The following is a 19,144-nucleotide window of genomic DNA, read 5'->3' as shown; positions in this document are numbered from 1 at the left end:
CAAGTGAAATAAACCAAAACGTCTTCTGCTTAGCTCCCCAGTAAACATTCTTAAATTAATTATGCTGAGCAGTAAGTGTGAGCCTGTCATGCTATTGATTAGACCTCTCTTAGGACATGAAAGACATCTGTTTCATGCATCATTAGTTTGCAAGGCAAAGTAACATACAAAAAGCAAGTCAATGTAAATGGTTTAGAATTAGAGTTTCTGGTTATGGTTAGAGCAAAGATTAAGGTTGGAACCAGAGTCAGAATTAGGGTAAACTTTGTAGCTAGATGTTAGAGTGAGAATGAGGTTTGGAGCTAGTGTGTTAGGTTCAGTATATGTGTTGCTGTTTTGCTAGAATTAGGTTGGAATAGATGGCCGTAACACTGCATAACTGCCCTCCTGCCAGAAAATATATTTTTTCACTAAATCCACTGCACCATGGCTGTGACATTAGTTTTAAGAAGAGATATTTCAAATTGCTTTTGTTCACTTTTCTGCTGTTCTCTACTTTTATTTCTGATTAATTTTGGACTTCTTTTGCTTATGGATTTCAGTAGTATTAAAAATCAATCAAAAGTGTCTTTATTCCTGACAACAGGCAGTGAGATTCTCTGGTTCACCTGAACAGCGAGATCTCTTTAGAGTATTGTTCTAGGTGATTTTCAATAGCCTGTTTTGTTGATCCAAGCAGGAACCAGCCTGTGCACCATCCCAATAATGATTTTTGTGACTACAGCATCTGCTGGGTTTCATTACATCTGGGCTCCTGAGGTCTTAATTGAACCCTTATTTTAAAAAAGTGTGATGTATTCCATATTATTCTTCCTGTCCTCAAAATTTGCAGTATCCTACTTCCCAATATTCACAAGTAAATTTTAAATCTTTCACATTTCCAGGGTTGCAAAATGAAAAACTAATTAGATTTCTGTAGTAAATTATTCATTAATCTGATCTTATATTAAATAATTAAGAAATCATGGACAACCAGCAAAATATTTCACCTGAATTGCAAACATCCTCAATCAGTTTGGTATTAAAAAGCAAAGGGTCACATTCTTCAAGAGTAGAATGTCAGGTAAAGTTGCATAATTTCAGTTACAACCTAAATGATGCATGGGTTAACCTTGAACACTTACAGTACCTTTCAAGTAGGAAATTTCATTCAATCATAAGAGTATTCAAACCAAACTATTCCCTAATAATGTATTTGACACATCCTGTCTGAAAGAACTCTAGTATTTCTTTTCAACAATTTGTCTATGCATCACAAGTTTCAGAGATTTCTTTGGAAGTTTCGAAGCACAGTCACAACAGAATACCCATTCCACACTGTTTTCTTTATTCATGCTGTATCTACTTGATTTTTAACTGTGGTGAAAAACTGAGGCCAAATTAATATACTTGGTGCATATAACAATGTTTTAGATGCTCTTAATGGTCAGATGTATAAAAAATATCCTCTATATATACACAAAAATGAAAATGTTGATTGTTATTACTGTCACTGAGATTAGTGAAACAATCTAATTTGAATTCCCATTACCTTTCAGACTTCTTAGGTTCTTATCATTGTAGAACCCTATTATAACTGAGACAGAACAGCATGCTGGTGCTGTACTGTAGCTGTTTTATGCCTGTATGACTGTGCTAACCTTTCTAGCACAGAGAAAGGAAATATAAAGGAGACAAATTTGATTTCAGTGTTTGTCTTGTTGCTCTGTCGCATGTCTAGTTTCTTTAGAATTAGCAATGATGAGAAGACTGTCTTATCTGCATTGATAACATGTAAATCTTCAATAAACACAGAGGATTTGGACAGCTGGTAAAGAAAATAAAACAAGATCTTGTCTCAGAGGTTATTGGATAGACTAACAGCCAGTGACAAAAAAGCACACTGTATTATTACATTGCACTGAGATCAACTGCATTTTAGAAAAATAACGATGATGTAACTTTAAAATAAGACTAAGACACCACAAGTAATACAGATCTTATTGGAGCTGTGTCTGCGTTTGAAAGGCTGGTAACCAATCTCAAATTGCAGGATTAAGCATGGATTACTATGCCTCTGAACTGAATTATATATATTTTTTTTTCAGTTGGACAATAACTAAATGTAGCAGCCTCCTCTTAGCCAGTATCACTGGTGAGAGAATGTGACAGAGTTGGAGACAGAGACAGATTTGGCTACTCTTTAAGTTTGTGCTCTTCATTTCTGTTCAGATTTGTATTTAGCTTTTCATTGATTCCATTTTCCACTGTTGCGTGTTCCACCTTCAATGTTCTGAATTTTTTTCTTTGTGTCCTATTGGTTAACAGAGAGCAATCTTGTGATCACCTTTTCATTACATTATAGGTTTATATTGCTAATGAGCTTTTCATATTCAGTCGAAACACAAATACACGTTTTTTTTTAGTTTTCTTTTCTCTGTTGCACTCTTTCCCTGGGAATTTAGTGAAGACTGAGTCCTAAAAGCCACTCCAATCTTCGGGAGGGATCTGGCACTCAGATCAAAGGCAGGCGACATGAGGGCGGACTCAGTCAGTCCCAGTGATAGCTCCATGAGATACAGGAATTAGGAGGATTTAGTGCAAAATCCACTGTAATACCCTTTGTCTCAGATAGGAGCTGGAGCTCTGAAACATCAATCCCACAGATTCGTGCTGTACTCTCAAGAGAAGACAGATGTCAAAACGTTTCTTTCCAGATTAGTTTGTAAAAACAGTAATTGCCTGTAGGACGTCTATGGCCAATTTGGGGAGAGAAAAAAAAAAGTACATGAAAAATGTGAGACCATAGCAGTGCACATCCATCATGAGAAAATCTATGCCTTCCAAGGACTGTGGCAACCAGGAACCTATCCAGAAAGCATAAAGTGCATGAAAGAACTGTGCTTTGCATGGAATGCCATTCCTCTCAGGCCACAGTCCTGTACACAAGGGGAGAATTCACGTCTTTGGAAGGTGGAAGTTGCTCCACTCAGAAGGTGCTCACCCTGAATCCAACACAGGCTCCAAGGCTTGGAAGGCAACTACAACACCTGCTTTGTTACAATCCCACCCCCTGCTGCCACCACTTCCCATAATATCTTTTTTCATAAATAACAAGAATTATTGTTTACAGCACATCTTAACAACAGTCTCTCAGTTTCCAGTCAACCAAAGGAATAATGTTAGCAAGCATTACAGAATAAAGAACAGCCCTGCTGTGCAGAACAGGGTCATTATTAATGAGCACCTCCATGGTTAAACACTCAGCAGAAAAGGACCTCCAAGGACTGGGATCTACAGAGACAAGATGTCTCTGCACTGTACACAAATGCTAGAATAAGTAATGGTCCATAATTTACTTATCTGCAGGGACAATTTTTGTCCTTTTTTGAAACAGAGGTTTTTTTATATTCTTTTTATTTTGTGCTTGCCTTGTTTTGGCTTTTCCTGTCAGACTCATTCTTTTTTTTCTCCTTGCGATATATTCGCTCGTAGCTGGCCCTAATATAATTGTCTGGTTCTGTCACAGTGAAAAAACACATCAGATAAAGAATGCCGGCTTTTTTTCTGGAGGAATTATTGCCTTGATGGTATCGTCAGGCTTGTTTGCCTGCAGTGTCATCAAAAGCAAATTACAGCTGAGATGTAATGCTGATGACAATCCCCGCAGGCTTCGTGCGGCCTGTCGTAGGCATCTTCTTTGGTTTTTAGCCTCATCTTCGCTCAGTCTTAAAGAGGCAGATAACTCCCAACATACCAACATTTTAGAGAAAATCCTGAAGGGCATGAATTCTTTTTTCATCTCTATATCAGGAATTGAGGACAAATCCTACTGTGATTTTATTTTAGAAATCCTCTGAAAGAGTGGAATCCATTAAGTCTGTTAAAACCTTCTATGATTTTAATACTAAAGCTGCATTGACATGTACAGGCCATGGTTATCCATATTTCCTATCCTGTTATTGTGTACTTTAAACAGGAAAGGTCTTTGTTTTTAGGACACACTTGTTTTTATGAACACATTTGTACTCAGGGCAAAGCTGTGAGAAAGTGTGTAATAAGACAAAGGGTTTTTAATTATACCCATCTACCATTGATTGTTGATCTTAATTCCATTCCAAATTCTACAACTGCATAATGATGTAAGCTATGTCGTGTAAGATAAATACAATATGTTCATTTATTGAAAATGTGCATTGGATATTTATTTTTGGCTAAGTATACAACATGTGGGTATTGTAAAATACTGAAGAGCTATACAGTTATTTTATGCATTACATCATGAGGGGGAGGCTAGTGAAGAACAGCTTTTCCTGTTCTGTCACCATGCTGTTTGTGTGGGCTGTGACCTGGCAGAGGGATATACCTGGGGCAGAAGATTCTGTTCCCATCCTCTCACCTTGAAGGCTGTGATAAGGCTGAGAACTGCAAGGCACACTGTTCTGAGCCCAGTTAGGTAGAAGTGAACACAGCAAGGCACACTGCTCTAAGCCCAGTCAGGAGTGAACACAGCAAGGCAAACTAAACTGCTCTGAGCCCAGTCAGGAGTGAACACAGCAAGGCAAACTAAACTGCTCTGAGCCCAGTCAAGATTGAACACAGCAAGGCAAACTGCTCTGAGCTCAGTCAGGAGCGAACACAGCAAGGCAAACTGCTCTGTGCCCGGTCAGGAGTGAACATAGCAAGGCAAACTGCTCTGCTGTTACATCTGGTGCACAGCCCATAATCAATCCCACCATATCTGCAGCACAAGGCAGTTTGGAAGTAGTATCTTTTTCTTTATATACAATTTACCTAATAAATTAGATTTTATAATTCAAGAGGTATACACAGATGAATTGGTCATGCATTCGACCTTTCATTTTCATTTCAAAAACAGGCAGCAGAAAGAATTGATTAATGCTGGGCATATCTGTTGTGTTAGTACAGCACAGACACAGCAACAAAGAGAAAAGACCTTTTATTTTCCAATGCAACAATACACTTGGAAAAAAGGCACTCACAAAAGCCTGCATGGGAATTGCACAAGGCTTGAGCCATTGTATTTTTCTTCTAAGCTCGTACTGCCAAGCCTGGAGTGCTGTAGAGCTGGCTTCTCTAAGATACGACATGTCATGTATTACTCACATATCCCACTGGGAAGAAGTCCTTCATTTTTTTACCGGTGCCCCCAGAGGAACAAGCATCACCACACATCACATCAATCAAACGTTACAGTCACGAACATGAATATTAAAAATGGCACTATGCATATTTCAAGTGATAACCTTAGATCTGTACCCTCAAAACTTTTTGTAGATCACCAAGAGTCATTTTACAGGACTGGACTTTTCTTCAGGCAGAATGAAGGTGTACAGACCCTCTCTTCCCTTGGGCCAGGCTTCACCTGGCTCCCTGCATCTATAGGCATTGGTGTAAGGTTAAATCTATGTGAAATCTGCTGGGGACACAGTCAAGAAGTTGCAGTATTGCCTCTTCTTGCTGCTACTTGAACACATTTTTAAATTCGTTTTAGTTTATGTATGTTACAATTCTTTGAGATCCCCTGTCCTGAAAGACACTAGGTGAAGGATGGGCTATGGTTGTTTTTGCATTGGTCATGCTCCTGCAGAGAGCATGGCTGTTCAAGATAGAAGGGACAATCCTCAAGTCAAGCTTTGCAATTGTCTCTTCATAGCTTTCCAGACCATGACAATACCTTTCCAGCTTCGCAGCTACTATTAACTTTTATACTATAATGCAAACCCAGCACTCTATGATTCTCTCTTTTCTTATTCGAACTTTCTGTGATGGACAGATAATTCATGTACAATATCCATTCTAAGTAAGCTATATTGACCAAGCATTGATTAATGTGCTATTTCTGATCTTTTATTTTTCACGGATACCGTATAAACAACCTGTTTCTAAATCAAGTGCAAATGTAAGTTCTGTTGGTTATTCTTGGTTGAAAACAGAACCTGAGGCACATTAATATGAAGCTGAGAGAACTCTTCTAAATGCTCATTTGGAGATGAATAGAATAGAAAGGATGTGAGCACCGTGGACAGAGTATTGCCATACGTCTTTGGCTGTCCTCTTTTTGGGGTTGGTGGCTAGGTCTTATTATCATGTTCCTTTTGGCTGTCTGGTTCTTTTGACTGACAGGAACATTTTTTAGACTTTGTTCCTGTTCTCAGCATGTCCTCAGAAGAGAGGTGATCGGGCCACACGCCTGTGACATTGTCTGCCTGAGCCAAGCTGCTTCACTGAAGTTAAAGCTGAGGATAATAACAGCGGCAGAGAAGGAACAGCTTGTTCGCAAGATATTATTCACAAGTAAGCCCACTTCAAACCAGCAAGGGAATATGCTGCATAATCAGTCAAAGCCTTGAAAAATTGAAGTTAAAATACTAATTCTTTATGAAATCCTTTCCAAGCAGTTAACCCAGTTTAGACCTGTTTTACATTATCTTTTTTGTTTTGTTTTATTGGACTGAATCATGAAGCCTTTTTTTTTTTCATTTTATTGCTCTTTTTTACTTTGAAAACTTCTTTGAAGAACTTTGGAAAATATTTACACAGCTGTGCAAAATGAGTGTTCTTTTCTGAAACTTTCACATTCTTATGAGTGAGCTGTAAGTGAAAGAGCCACTTACACCTCAGGCAGGGCTCACAAGTCTTTCTGGTTGGAGGCCTTTTCTAACAGTTGTATGAAATCATTTTGAATTGCCGAAGTATCAAAGCATGAATCTCACTCAAAGCGTGTTTGTTAGGTATTTCAAAATCTTCCATCTTCAGTACTAAATATGACAAGTGGTATTCTTAAACTGAACACTGATCACTGTGTGTAGGACTCATATGAAGTTATGTTGAACCCTGAGCCCTGAGAGGACGACCAGCCATAGAAGCAGTGAGGAGTGGTGTAAAGCATTCTGGACTCTAGACAAAAGATTCATGAATTCGATCCCAGATGAGATGCTGGCCGCTGTTGTAACCTTGAGTAAGGTTCTTTGTTCTAATTGCTCTTCTAAGTGCTCTGCCATATAAATAAATATGCTCTCAGTCCTTATAAATGATTGTTTGTTCTCCATTGATGTCCTTTTTAAATAAAAGATTAGATTAAATGTAAAGACATTTTCTAATGTTACTGTTCTAGCCAGTGGGTGAGAGAGAGGCTAAGTTCCGATTTACCCCACAGAGGCACCGAAGTCAGACTGTTGCCTTAGAGGGCAGAGAAGGTGAGGAAATTAATTTTGTGGTTTTAGGCACTTTATTTTCACTTCGCGTGCTCCTTTTTGGAATGAGTTCTGGCACTGCTGTGGAGCTAGAATCAGTACTCTTAAATCTTTGAAATGCGGTCTTCAGAGATACACTTTTCAGTAGTTTGACTGAAATCTAATTAAATGCCAACTAAATAATAATTAGTAAAAAGGAAAATATAAACATAATACAGGAATTCTTCTTATTATCCATCCATTTTCAAGTCAGTTCTTCCAATCCAGTGTAGCAGGGGAGCCAGAGCCTCTCCTGGCAACCAATGGGCGCAAGGCAGGGTACACCCTGGAAGGGACACCTGTCCATCATGGGATACACTCACACCCAGGGCCAGTATTTACAGAAGCTAATTAACCTGCTAGTATGTTTTTGAAATGTGGGAGGAAACTGGAGTACCCAAAGAGAACCAACACAAAGCTGAGCAGCGCATACAAACTCCACACAGATAGCACCCCAGGTCTGGATTTGAACCCAGGGCCCCAGTGCAGCAGCAGTAACAACAACAACAACAATAAATTATTATTTTGTTATTATTTAGTATAGTAGCATTGGCACCAATACTTAAAAAAATAGACCCAATTACATAGCAGCTCTATCAGCTCGTATCTGTAGCATCGCTATACTCGCATCACTTTAGGGACACAAATGACGTCAAGGCCAAACTCAGATTTATACTGTGTAATTACAGTTTATTAAGGCTCTTACAGGGAACTGCTGTCTTGACTTACCCTGACAGGGAGTGCCAGGGCTGTACGAATCAGTATGCAAAGGAGCTGTGACCCACATTAATGCCTGCATTAGAACCTGTTAAGAAAACAGCCTACTGGAATCTGACGTTGCGATTTAGGTCTTAGCTGTTATTGAGGACTTCATTTTCCTGTTCATTGCTGTTCCTTCATTGTCTGTTTCATTTTTATCTCTTTGAAGTTGTTTAAAGAAATGTATATTTACATTTAAAAAAACAAATCTTTTTGGAATTTATAATGTTTTATCCATTCTGTGATTCCTTTGGTGTTTACTGCCAGGCGCCTTAATTCGTAGGAAGAGCTTCTCAGAGAGCAGGATATTCAGCCTATCAAATTCATTGAAGTATAGAGGGTTATATACTCCACAGCCTCAGAGGCTACTGCTGGAGGGATCTCAGTTTCCTGTTTCCAGCTAAGAAAACATATTTGTTTTGTTTCTTGCCTTCAGAGAAAGCATCTGGAAAATCAGATAACCCAATGCAACCATACCCTATGGCCAGCACTCTTTGCCTTATCTGCTCCCAGTTTTGTCTCCACACTCTTCGTTCTGCAAAGTGAATTTTGTGTGATGGATGCTGGCATACTGTATATCTTACACCATGGCAAGCGAAAAAGAGGCTACTGTCAGACTGGAGGACAGAATTTAAGTTATTGTTGGAATATATCTGATTAACTGTCATGCTGTTACTCTGTGTATTTGGGTCAGCCTTCTGAATAACCTGGATAACTGCAAAAACAGGGGATTAATATTCAAGCTATAGTAGAACTGGAACACAAGCCAATGTTTTCTCTAGACAGTGGAAATCCCTGAATAAAGTAACTAAACTTTATACGATATCAACATTACTCAGAAATACCTTATAATATTTACCTTATTTATTATGTACTTTAATGAGCCACCTGACAGCTAATTTCTAAGGTGACCTCATTCCTATTATCTTAACACATAAGTGGACTTCAGCTTCTCTTGCTTTTGTTCCAGCATCTTTCAGGAGCTTTACAAAAGGTCAGAAAAGTTAAATCTGCACTGGCAAAAATCATGATTGACACGTGCAATCAAATCAGCATCTCATACAATCAGAGCAACTCTGTGAATGAGCTGGCAGATTTGCATGATTCCAGTCTGGTGTTAATGAGACAAGAGGTGGCTGATTGCCATTTGGCTGCTCATTGTTTCCAATTGTCACCACAGAAAGCACCAATAGGTTACATTTGCACCCTCTCTCTTCACCTGTCACCTCTAAACAGGACAGAAAGAGGACGAAAATGAGCAAGGAAAATAATAGGCAGTTCCAGAGCCAATTCCGACTGCAATCAGCTTTCGGCACGGGGCGGGAAATGCATTTATATGATGTAAGATTGATTGTGAAGTTCCTCTCTGCCCGCATATTGATTGCTTTTCAAAGTGGGTTCTGTGCCTGAATTTTTAATTTAACTCTTATGTAGCTGTTTATTTGAATACTTCATTCCATGACTTCCTTGGAGACCTCAACTCTGCAGTGTTCAAGGTGGAAATTTAACCTTTCTCACACATTCAGAATGACTATATTGTGTGCTGCTGGTGTACAAACATGTTTCTCTAATGGTGAGCTTTGCAGTTTTATTTTACACCTTAAAATTGTAACCATATTTCGAGGTGTGCTGAGACCAGGCTTCTTTGCTATCCTGGATTCTTTAAAGGGCAATGGTTAACACAGAATAAAAATAACCTTTGCTTAAATACAGAGAGTAAATCTTAGGGGATTGGTCCCAAAGAGTTTCTTTACTTTGCAAGAGAATATTAAGAGGTTTTGAAAATGCTCTGTACTTCTTATTTTTTGGAGAGAAAGAAGAGGGAGTAGGGGAGTGGTAGTGAGGAAGAAGAAATAGTAAAGAAAGGAAGGGAGAGAGCAAAATATGGTGAGAGTACATGTGAGAGGGAGTTAAAGAGGGTCAGAGGGAGGGAATTGGTTTTTGTGTCTCCCTTCAGTGTGAGCTGTGATCTTTACTGCCTTGCCTTGCCGTGAAGGAGCCAGCCCTAGGGACCAACAACAGAGGAGAGAAAAATTAAAAGCAATTTAAAACCTGTCACCTGGCTGTTTTAAGCTGCTGCATAAGGGATCTTTTTAATTTGATAAACCCAGGATTAACTAGTTGCTCTGCTCTCTGGCCACATGTGCCTGAAGAGCAGATGAGCAAGAAGCTTAGCTACCCCTTATCTCTCAAAGGCGCCAGTGTCAAGCCGCTGTCTTAAATGATAGAGAAGCTGAGGAAATTAATTTGGTAGTTTTGGGCAGCTCACTTGCACTTCCTCTCCTGCCATGTCCTGGAATACATTCTGGCACCAATATTGTGAAGTTAGATACTCCTAATCTGTGACAGACACTTCTGGTCCACGTTTGGATGTTTCCAACATTACTCATCCTGTATCAGTTGTTTGCTAAAACATCCTTTTAACTTTATACTGTTAGAATAATAATCTTTGGTCTATGTTACAACTTTCATGATGAACCATATCAAAGTGTTTTACAATACAACCAAAAGAGCCAGGTATACACAAATTAAACAGGTAAATTTAAATTTAAATACCACACAAATACACAATGTGTAGGTATATAGGGAGACAACAGTTCCCTGGCTTAGTGATGACACAATCCTTTCAAGCCACGTAAGATGAGCAGCAGGATTCCAATGCAAGGAACCTAAAACAGGTGATATATACTTGTGCATTCAAATTTTAGATCAGATCTGAGCAGCTGAGTTTTGAACTTAACATGCTCAGATACATCAATAAGCACTGCATTACAATAATCATGCCTGGAAAACATTTGTCTCAGAACTATTCTAATTGCAATATTAAAACTAGATGTTCATTGTCCAGTTGACAAAGCAAATGAATGTCAAAAGTTGTCAGTCAAGAGCTGGAGTGTTTTTAGTAATCCTGAACAGGGTCTGATTTCCTATTGGTAGTATTTGATGGATAAAATAGAAACTTTATTTGGAGTGTTAGACATTTAAAACGAAGCAACGAAACAAAGAAGGGGTAGTTGGTAAGGCTTAGGCAATTATACACATTTATTTAAAAAACATATTAGCTGTTTGACATTCAATAAGTATCTTTTAATCTCTCTGCAGTCCAAGTCCAAGCATAAATGGTTAATTGATGGAACCTATTCAAATGAATAGTATGCCAAGTATTAAAAATTGCAATAAAGATAAATAAGTCTCTTAAGTATAAAACAAGAAGTCTAAAGAGCAGGAAGGAGGTGATGATTCTATGAGTGTTCTGTTTTGTTTGATTTGTTTTTTTTTTCCTTTGTGAGGACAAAACATCTCAAAGAATTACTGTCATGAGCTAACAAGGCAACACAGACAAACTCATCAAAATGCATACATAGCATGTCCCACACAGCCCTTGGAACTGAAAAAGCTTTTCCTATTCTTCACCTACAAAAGTCCTGTTTTGCACTTAGTACTATAATTTCAATTAACATGCATCTGGTTAGAAACCAAAGTCATTCAAATTAGTATTTAAAAAAAACTGAAAACTATTACCACAGGCTGACAATTTTTTTTTACATACGCATACATTGAAACCTTTAATTATTTTCTATTAACATAACAATCCAACATTGAAAATTATCTTCCAGTTGTGCTGGAGTCTAGACTGCTCCATTATTCTTTCTGATTGAAAAAAAAGATGCACATATTTTTCACTACTTTTCATTCTCTGGTCTCTTTTTTTAATATGCATATATGTCCATGCTTAAATCTATTCTTAAAACAGAGTGATAATAGAAAATGTATTTTAAACATACCAGATGTCCGCATCTGTCCATTAGCCCTGCTCATCCAGTCACTTCTTTGAGTAGTTTTTCAGGTTTAAAAACTGCACAGACAACAGGGCATTGTTTCAATGGGCTTGTTCTTTTTATAAACAACTATCTTTCTAGAAGTATACTACAGTGCTTCCAAAGGAGTTTCTATTTTACTTCATCCCACCAAATTACCTTGAACATCCTTCATACAGTAATTCTCTAGATCTATGAATCACTGTGACAGTTTGTACAGTGCTCTAAATCTTTCTCTGAGCTTCTATAAATATTTACACTTATACAGAGCACAGCAGGTTGTCCAAACTCTTTGTCATTTATAGCTGCTCACTTTTTATCTTGATACTTTGTTCTTTCTTACTCTTTAAAGTGATGATATGTGTGTACTATGCTTATTATATAGAAAGGATCAGCTACTCTATTTTCACATACAATATAAACAAATCATTAGAAGTTCAGACTTTGAACCTATAGGTTTTCCAACCAAGTATTTATTTGTACCAGAGCTGTTGTTACAGGTTTAAGATTTTGCACAGATCTTACAGATTTCTGCCTGGCCTAAACTAATTCACAGGGGCCTATTGCCTGCAGTCTGGTCTGGTTCAAACTCACATGTATCCCTGATGGTGGAAGGAAGACTTTAATCTGCATTTTGGTAATAAATGAAAGGGATGCAGAGCTGCTTTAAGTGGGCTCTTTATCATTCCAGATCTATACCTTGCTGACTACAGCAGTGCATTTTAATATGGACCCGTTTTACTAGATATGAGAGCCGCAGAGAGGAAAAGCAGAGAAAGGGATGATCATTACAGCCATTTTCTTACACTTCTTTCATTCTCAGATTGCAGACAAATGTGTCAGCAATAAACAAGCCTTTTTTCCCCACTATTACAACAGGGCATTTCTACATGGTTGTTTTTCAGTTATAATGTGATATACAAGTTTTCCATAACTACATAAATCCTATCGATACATATACAAGTCAACACCTAGCCAAATAGATATTCATATTGACTTCTGCTTGCTCTTAAAATCACTAGCCCTGAAAGATGTTCTTTGTGTGGTCCATGTAAAGTATAAGCTCATTTAAATCATCAGAGGATAGCTGCAGTATGTTAAGGTAATGAGCTCTAATAATGGAAAACAGCTGTCTGTGGCAGCTCACTTTGACTTAATATATTTATTTTATATTTATAGTATGAATTAGAAGTCTTTTTAGATGATTCTTACATTGTGAAAATATGAGAGCTAATTAATATGCATATATATTGGGTAGAAATGGAAGTTTAAAATCCAGTGAAGCAGCAAAGCTGGATTGCTCACAATTTATACTAGATGATTCTGAGAAATATACATGAGAAATTTTGTTGACCTGGCTAAATGGGTTAGTTTTCATTTAGATAATGCTTTCATATTAGTATAATATGGCCTCTGGCCACCTGGCTCAGAAAAGACAGATTTGCAGACAGAAGAAAAAGACTAAACTTTTCAGATTAATTCTTCATTGAAAAGAGGAGAATCCTTAGCAGTCTGGATACTATAGAGCCAAGATAAAGAGAAAAATTAAACAACTAGGGAAAGGAAATACTTTAAAATTGAATCACCTGCAGCACAGTGATTCTTCAACCTTTCACCCAGTAGCAAATCACACACAATCATAAAAGCACAGTCAGTCTTCTATCACGGTATCGTCATATTTACAGTTGTAGGGGTGAGATTTATTTTAAGTATTACAGAGAGGTTTGAGAGTATTGTTCAAAACCAGATAGACATTACACATGTGTAGGATAATGCATACTGAACACTTCTCATATAAAAATACAACTAAATGGCTTTTGTTATACAGCTTTTAATAAGTATGACCACATGTAGAAAGCTGTTATTTGTGCTGAAATTTATAAAGATGGCTAGGCCATAGCTTTTATTGACAGTGGCAAGTTAAAAACTGCAGCAGAAACACAAGTTGTCTATTCCTCATGAAGAACCTCCTCTTTAGCAGACGTGTAGCAGATCTGATATAACATCGGAAAGCTAAGGTACAGTAGATCGACACTCCCAGTATGGAAGAGAAATATTCACACAGGACATCTTTCTCAACCTTTCTAAGTATTTGGGCTCTCAGTTGTAAGCATTCAGTGTAGCATGATACAGGACACAGGAGCATGGAGTGAGTTCTCCTGTGTTCTGCCCTTTGAGGGTCGCAGTGCCCTTCTCTGTATAACTGAGTGGGTATTTCTGGTTTGGGATCAGTAGCTAACAGGGAAACTGATGGTGTCGTGAAGTTCTTTTGAACAATGCTTTAGAATGATTTTTCAAAAGGCTAATGCTGTTTAGAGGACATGAAAAGCTCATTGGAAAAAAATATTTCAGTCTTGTACAGTTCAGTTGCTTAAAATGTGCTGTAAGTACATTGATTGGTTAGTGGAAATGAGGCTAATAACAAATGGAAGAAACATTTGTGCTTTTTAAGGGCCAGGAAAATTTCAGATGCAGCACCTGGGAGGAACAGTGGGCACTGTAACTCTTCCATTCCTGTATAGGCCTACATTACCTAGGACTTGGAGAGCTGCAGGAGGCTGTCCAAATGAACGGTCATAAATGCTGTATCTTGAGAAACACGATTTAAATTCCAACCAGCTACCAATTACTTTCCCCACTGATATGTGATAGCTAAGTCTAAGCTACTTAGCTCAGAGAATGCACGGTACAACAAAGTTGGCAGACCATTAAAAAAAAATAGTAATAATGAATTTCGCATGCCGCTTGGGAAGGATTTGGCTTGCTGAGAGAGAGAGAATTTGAAAGAGGGAAGCCTGAGTAAAATCTGTATACTTACTCTGTTCTCTGTTCTATGGATTAGCCACAGAAATTTGAAATGTGCTGTATCGTGTGCTCTGCTTGTAATTGGCTTTCCTTTTGCAGCTGGCTCTCTGGGTCTGGGCTTGACTCAGTGCCCTTGTTTAATGCTTTGCTCTCCTGACTGTGTAAGAGTAGTAGTCTAGAAATTCTGGGACACTAAAGGCTCATCTTAGCATGTTTTGTGTTAATTAATAGCAAATATGTAATTTTATTTAATTATTCTATTGAACTTAATCATCCTGTTGTGTCCTGGCTTTTTTTTTTACATTGCTATTGTAACAATCCAGTAGCTCAGTGGAACTAGCAGTGGATCGGGAATTGTATAGAAGAACCCACTTGCTGGGCGAAAGTCAGATGAGATGGGTAACTGATGGGAAACTGTGGGCAGGGCGCTGACAGAACAGCTGGATAGTGCTGCGCGTTTTCCAGAGGAACCGGGTTGAGCGGGGAGCGCTCGCACTGGAGACGAGTTGCAGGCTGCTTGCCGACAGGTGAGCTGAGTGAGCCGAGCACACGGGCAGACGTGATGCTGTGGCTAGCTGGGGACTCAGTGATGTGGCAGATCTGCGTTTGCAGGCAGGAAACGCAGTTCAAGTCCGTGGTTGAGCAGCTGAGGGTCGAAGCCGGTGGGAGACAAACACTGTCCAAAGCACGGAGGGGAGAACCAAGGAGCGTGGTCAAAGCAGGCGAGGTTCAGGTCCAAGAAACACAATAGAACAGTTTGTAGCAAGGGCAGGCCTAGGGGACAATGCTGTGAAGGTAAGCAGGGTCCGAAGCCGAGTAACCATGAAAAACAAGCCAAGGGGGAATCGGGGAACAAAGTCAGAATCAAAGCAGAGGTCAGGAATCCAATAAAAAGGCAACACTAGGGAAACAGGAACAAGGCTAGGGCAAAGCTAGGGAAAACAAGGACAAGCTCGAGACTTGAGAGGTTCAGAGTACAAACACCATAACAGAGCCCAGAGCAGAGTCTGAGCTGCCCTTAAATATCCCTGAATCACCCAGACAGGCGAGATGATATTTGCCTCTAGGTGATTCAGGTCTCCTGTCAGTTGGTGTCCATGGCAACCAGGGCTGAGAGACAGGTGAATGGAGTGGAGGCCAGCTGCCAGCTGCCATGCTAATGCTAGCTCTAAGCTGTGGTGAGCCTGACAGTTATACTTTTAAAAATTATTTTTTTATTCAGAAATATTTGTACTTGTAAAAAAGAACAAAAAGTCAAACCACCAGGTGCATAGGTAATAGGTAATGCAAGGTAATAGAGACTGTAACCTCTGAGTCACAACTCAGTAGGACTTACAGTGCTATGTTTTGCTGAATTTTGCATTGTGTAGAATACCTGATATTTATTTGACAGCAAGAACTTTTGGTGAGGGTAGCAATGTAAACTTTAAAGCTTGAAAGTGGAGTAGGTGAAGTCTGAGTTCTTCAGTATCATTCTAACACTGAAAATGTGCTGTGTTTTGATTTTGAATTGATCTTTAATGGCTCAGCGATGACAAAAATGGCAGGGTGCTGTGTCTTTACTAGCTGTTGCTCCTCTCCAGGAGGTTAGCTGTCAGGACTGACAGGATGAGATGTTGTTGTTTCAGTATCCCTTCCTACCTATTCTTCCTCTCCTGATTTGCCTTCCAATGGCTTTGCCCCTGAGTTTGTGCTATAGCTCATTTTGGCAGCCCTCCCCTGTAGTTATAAAATACCTACATAGGAGCAATTTCTTATACCAGCTGACTTGGATGTTACCATGGTTACAAGGTCTTCGGGCCCTGCTCTGACAGGAACTTCAGACTACTTTAGAGCTCGGCCCAAAAGATGACCTGAGGGGAGGGGTTGTCACGTTTTTTACTTGGATTTATATTATTGGATTCTACAAGATGAGACATAGCATACATTCAGAAGTATATCCTTTGTTGATGTTTTCTTAATTAAGAAACAGAAATATTCTTCTCCATTTCTACTGTACAAGTTGGAAGTAGTGATTATACATCACTGAAAAATTGCCCTCTAGCTAGGGCATCAGTGAAGATGGCTTACTTTATGGTGTCAGATTTGATAGGAGTAAGGATTTCAGTTCTGTTGTTTTACAGTGGATCGTTTCTTCTGCAACTCTTCTGACATTAACACCTCTGCCCATTGTGGTGTGAATAGATGGATAGTTTGATTTGTTGCTACATCAAGGTTTTAACAAAGGCCACAAACACTTTCTTTTAGCACCCTGAATTTTAAAGGGAGATTTCTAATTTCTAACTATTCCTCTCTTTCTAAGGCTTTATCATAAACATCTGTGCTCCAAAGTTTTGAATCACTATATCATTAACTACAACAGGTTTCTGTCCATTATTGTACCTGCTGGTTACATCCTGCTTCCAAAGAGTGTCTTCCATCTGACCCGAGATTCTCAAAATCTGTCTGGATTCCCACAATAGGAGATAAATTTTACTGATTTACTTTGCCTGTAGTCAAATTAAGCACAATACAAAGAAAAACATTGTATAATTTCACAGCGTGAGATTTTTAGTATGAATAAACATGTAACAAGGTCATCATCTATGCTGAAGGGAGATGACTAGCAAACAGGAAACAGTACATCATGTCTAGGGACCTCTAACTGGGCAGAGGTAAGCAATGGTACCACAGGGAAACATTTTAGCCCCATTAGTTTTTTTCTTATCTCTATCAATGACTTGGATATATGGCAAAAAAGTAGAATATAAAACCAGGGATGTTGTGCTCAAGTTGTAATGCACTAGTAAAACCTAATTTATCGTGTTCAGGTTTTGTCCCATTACCTCAAAATGGTATGTTACATCCTCTGATGCAATAAGAATGATTCCTGGTTTAAGGTTAGAACACGAGAGATTTTACCTCAGGATAAAAATATTCTGTGGGGTAGAGATTGAGTCAGTTCCTGCCCAGTAGTGAAACCAGGACATTGGCTTACCACTGGAAATTAATCAGGACTGCATTCAGAAGAGAGAAATGGAAACATCTCTGCACAAGAGCTATGGGTAACTGGAAGACACTTCCCTGTCAGTCTCAAATTCTAGGCATCTTCAAGAAATGGTTTGGTTAAAATTTTAGATTCAGTTAAGTACTAAAGTACCAAATAAGGAAGATATTACACATTCCTGTGTAAGTCAGGAAATGCATGAGTCCATTTTATTATCATTGTTTTTGCTATTGTTGATATGCTGATAACAGCCACTGCACTCTTTTTAAGATTCTATTGTTAGAAGTTAATTAACGTCAGTATTAAACATTACCAGAATCTTTTTGGCACTCACTTGCACAACTTCATCATGTGTGATCCTCTTGTCATTAATTTTATGATACATTGAATCTCCTGACCAACAGGCTTTCAGGATGGACTACATTTCCAGAAGTAATAATGATCTTTAGTAAATATGATTGTGGTAACCCTGACAGATTCCATGCCAAGGTTCTATAGAGATTTCTCAGATTGCTCTAACACAATGTATGTTCTCTACAACACAAGCCTCTATTTATGCATCAGGATCTTTAGTCTGGTAGTAAATAAGTACAATATCTTATTTTGCTGAAAAAATTCCAGAAACAGGAAAGAGCAACCTCAAATCGGACAGAGTAATATAATGACATGTTGATGCCGAGGTGAAAGCTCAGATGAAAGGGAAAAAAACAGAAATACAGAGCTTTTACCATTATACCAAGTTTACTGCAGTGTTTTTAAGAAAACAGAAGTATGAACTCTGAATGGAATGAAAAACATAAGCCTCAAAACTACCCAAGGGGTCTCCAGGATTAGCATTCCCACAAATGCGTATGACTCTTTACAATTTGTCTTGTTTCCTTACTAAAAATGAAAGCAGGTGGAAACTGTGGTGAGAAATGTTTTATAGGCATGGCCCTTAGTCTGGTAGCAGATACTATATCTCACACTGCATCAGCTTTATCCTGTTGTTTTATGATTGAGCGCTTGCCACTATTGATCTGTTTCTTTCTTTTGAAGAGTTTCTTGTGGTAAACTAAAAGGCAGTGCCTCAGTGATGCAAGAGCAGCAAGTCGCAGCAGACTGAGGTTTTATAGGAGACTGAAGTTGCTTTCCTGCTACATTCCTCATTGCCATGCAAATAGAGCAGATATGCTTATAAGATGATGGAGATCGGGGTTAGACTTACTGCAGCCTTCCTTTGAAATCTTATCTTGCACCAAAATTAAATGGCGAGATAAATCAGCCAGAGCTTAATTTAGTGTTCCTGACGGAGTTGTGAACTCCTGTGTGTGAAGGAGTGAGTATAGAGCCAGCTGAAGTTTAAACAGAAAGACTGAAACTGATCTATTTATGCATAACATTTATGTTGTACCCATTGTACACCATCAAACAAAAATGAACGCACACAGGTACCGAGTTTAATGGAATGTTTAAGTGTTTGAATGTTTTACCAGGTTTGGCAAGTTTTTTGCAGATGTTATGCTAGGTGGGTTGTGACAATGTGACTGTTCCTCATGGAA

At 38.6% G+C, this 19,144-nt stretch overlaps 1 protein-coding gene across 1 annotated transcript in view; it reads left to right on the top strand.

Annotated features, from left to right (window-relative positions):
• Window positions 1–19,144, top strand: part of tmeff2a (transmembrane protein with EGF-like and two follistatin-like domains 2a) — a 76,224-nt gene that overhangs the window by 41,347 nt on the left and 15,733 nt on the right. The window lies entirely within an intron of this gene.

This window comes from Lepisosteus platostomus, chromosome 14 (assembly GCF_059453375.1).
Source record: "Lepisosteus platostomus isolate fLepPlt1 chromosome 14, fLepPlt1.hap1, whole genome shotgun sequence".
NCBI lineage: Eukaryota > Metazoa > Chordata > Actinopteri > Semionotiformes > Lepisosteidae > Lepisosteus > Lepisosteus platostomus.
Note: the sequence above shows the minus strand (reverse complement) of the source record. Positions and strands in the feature narration are given on the sequence as shown.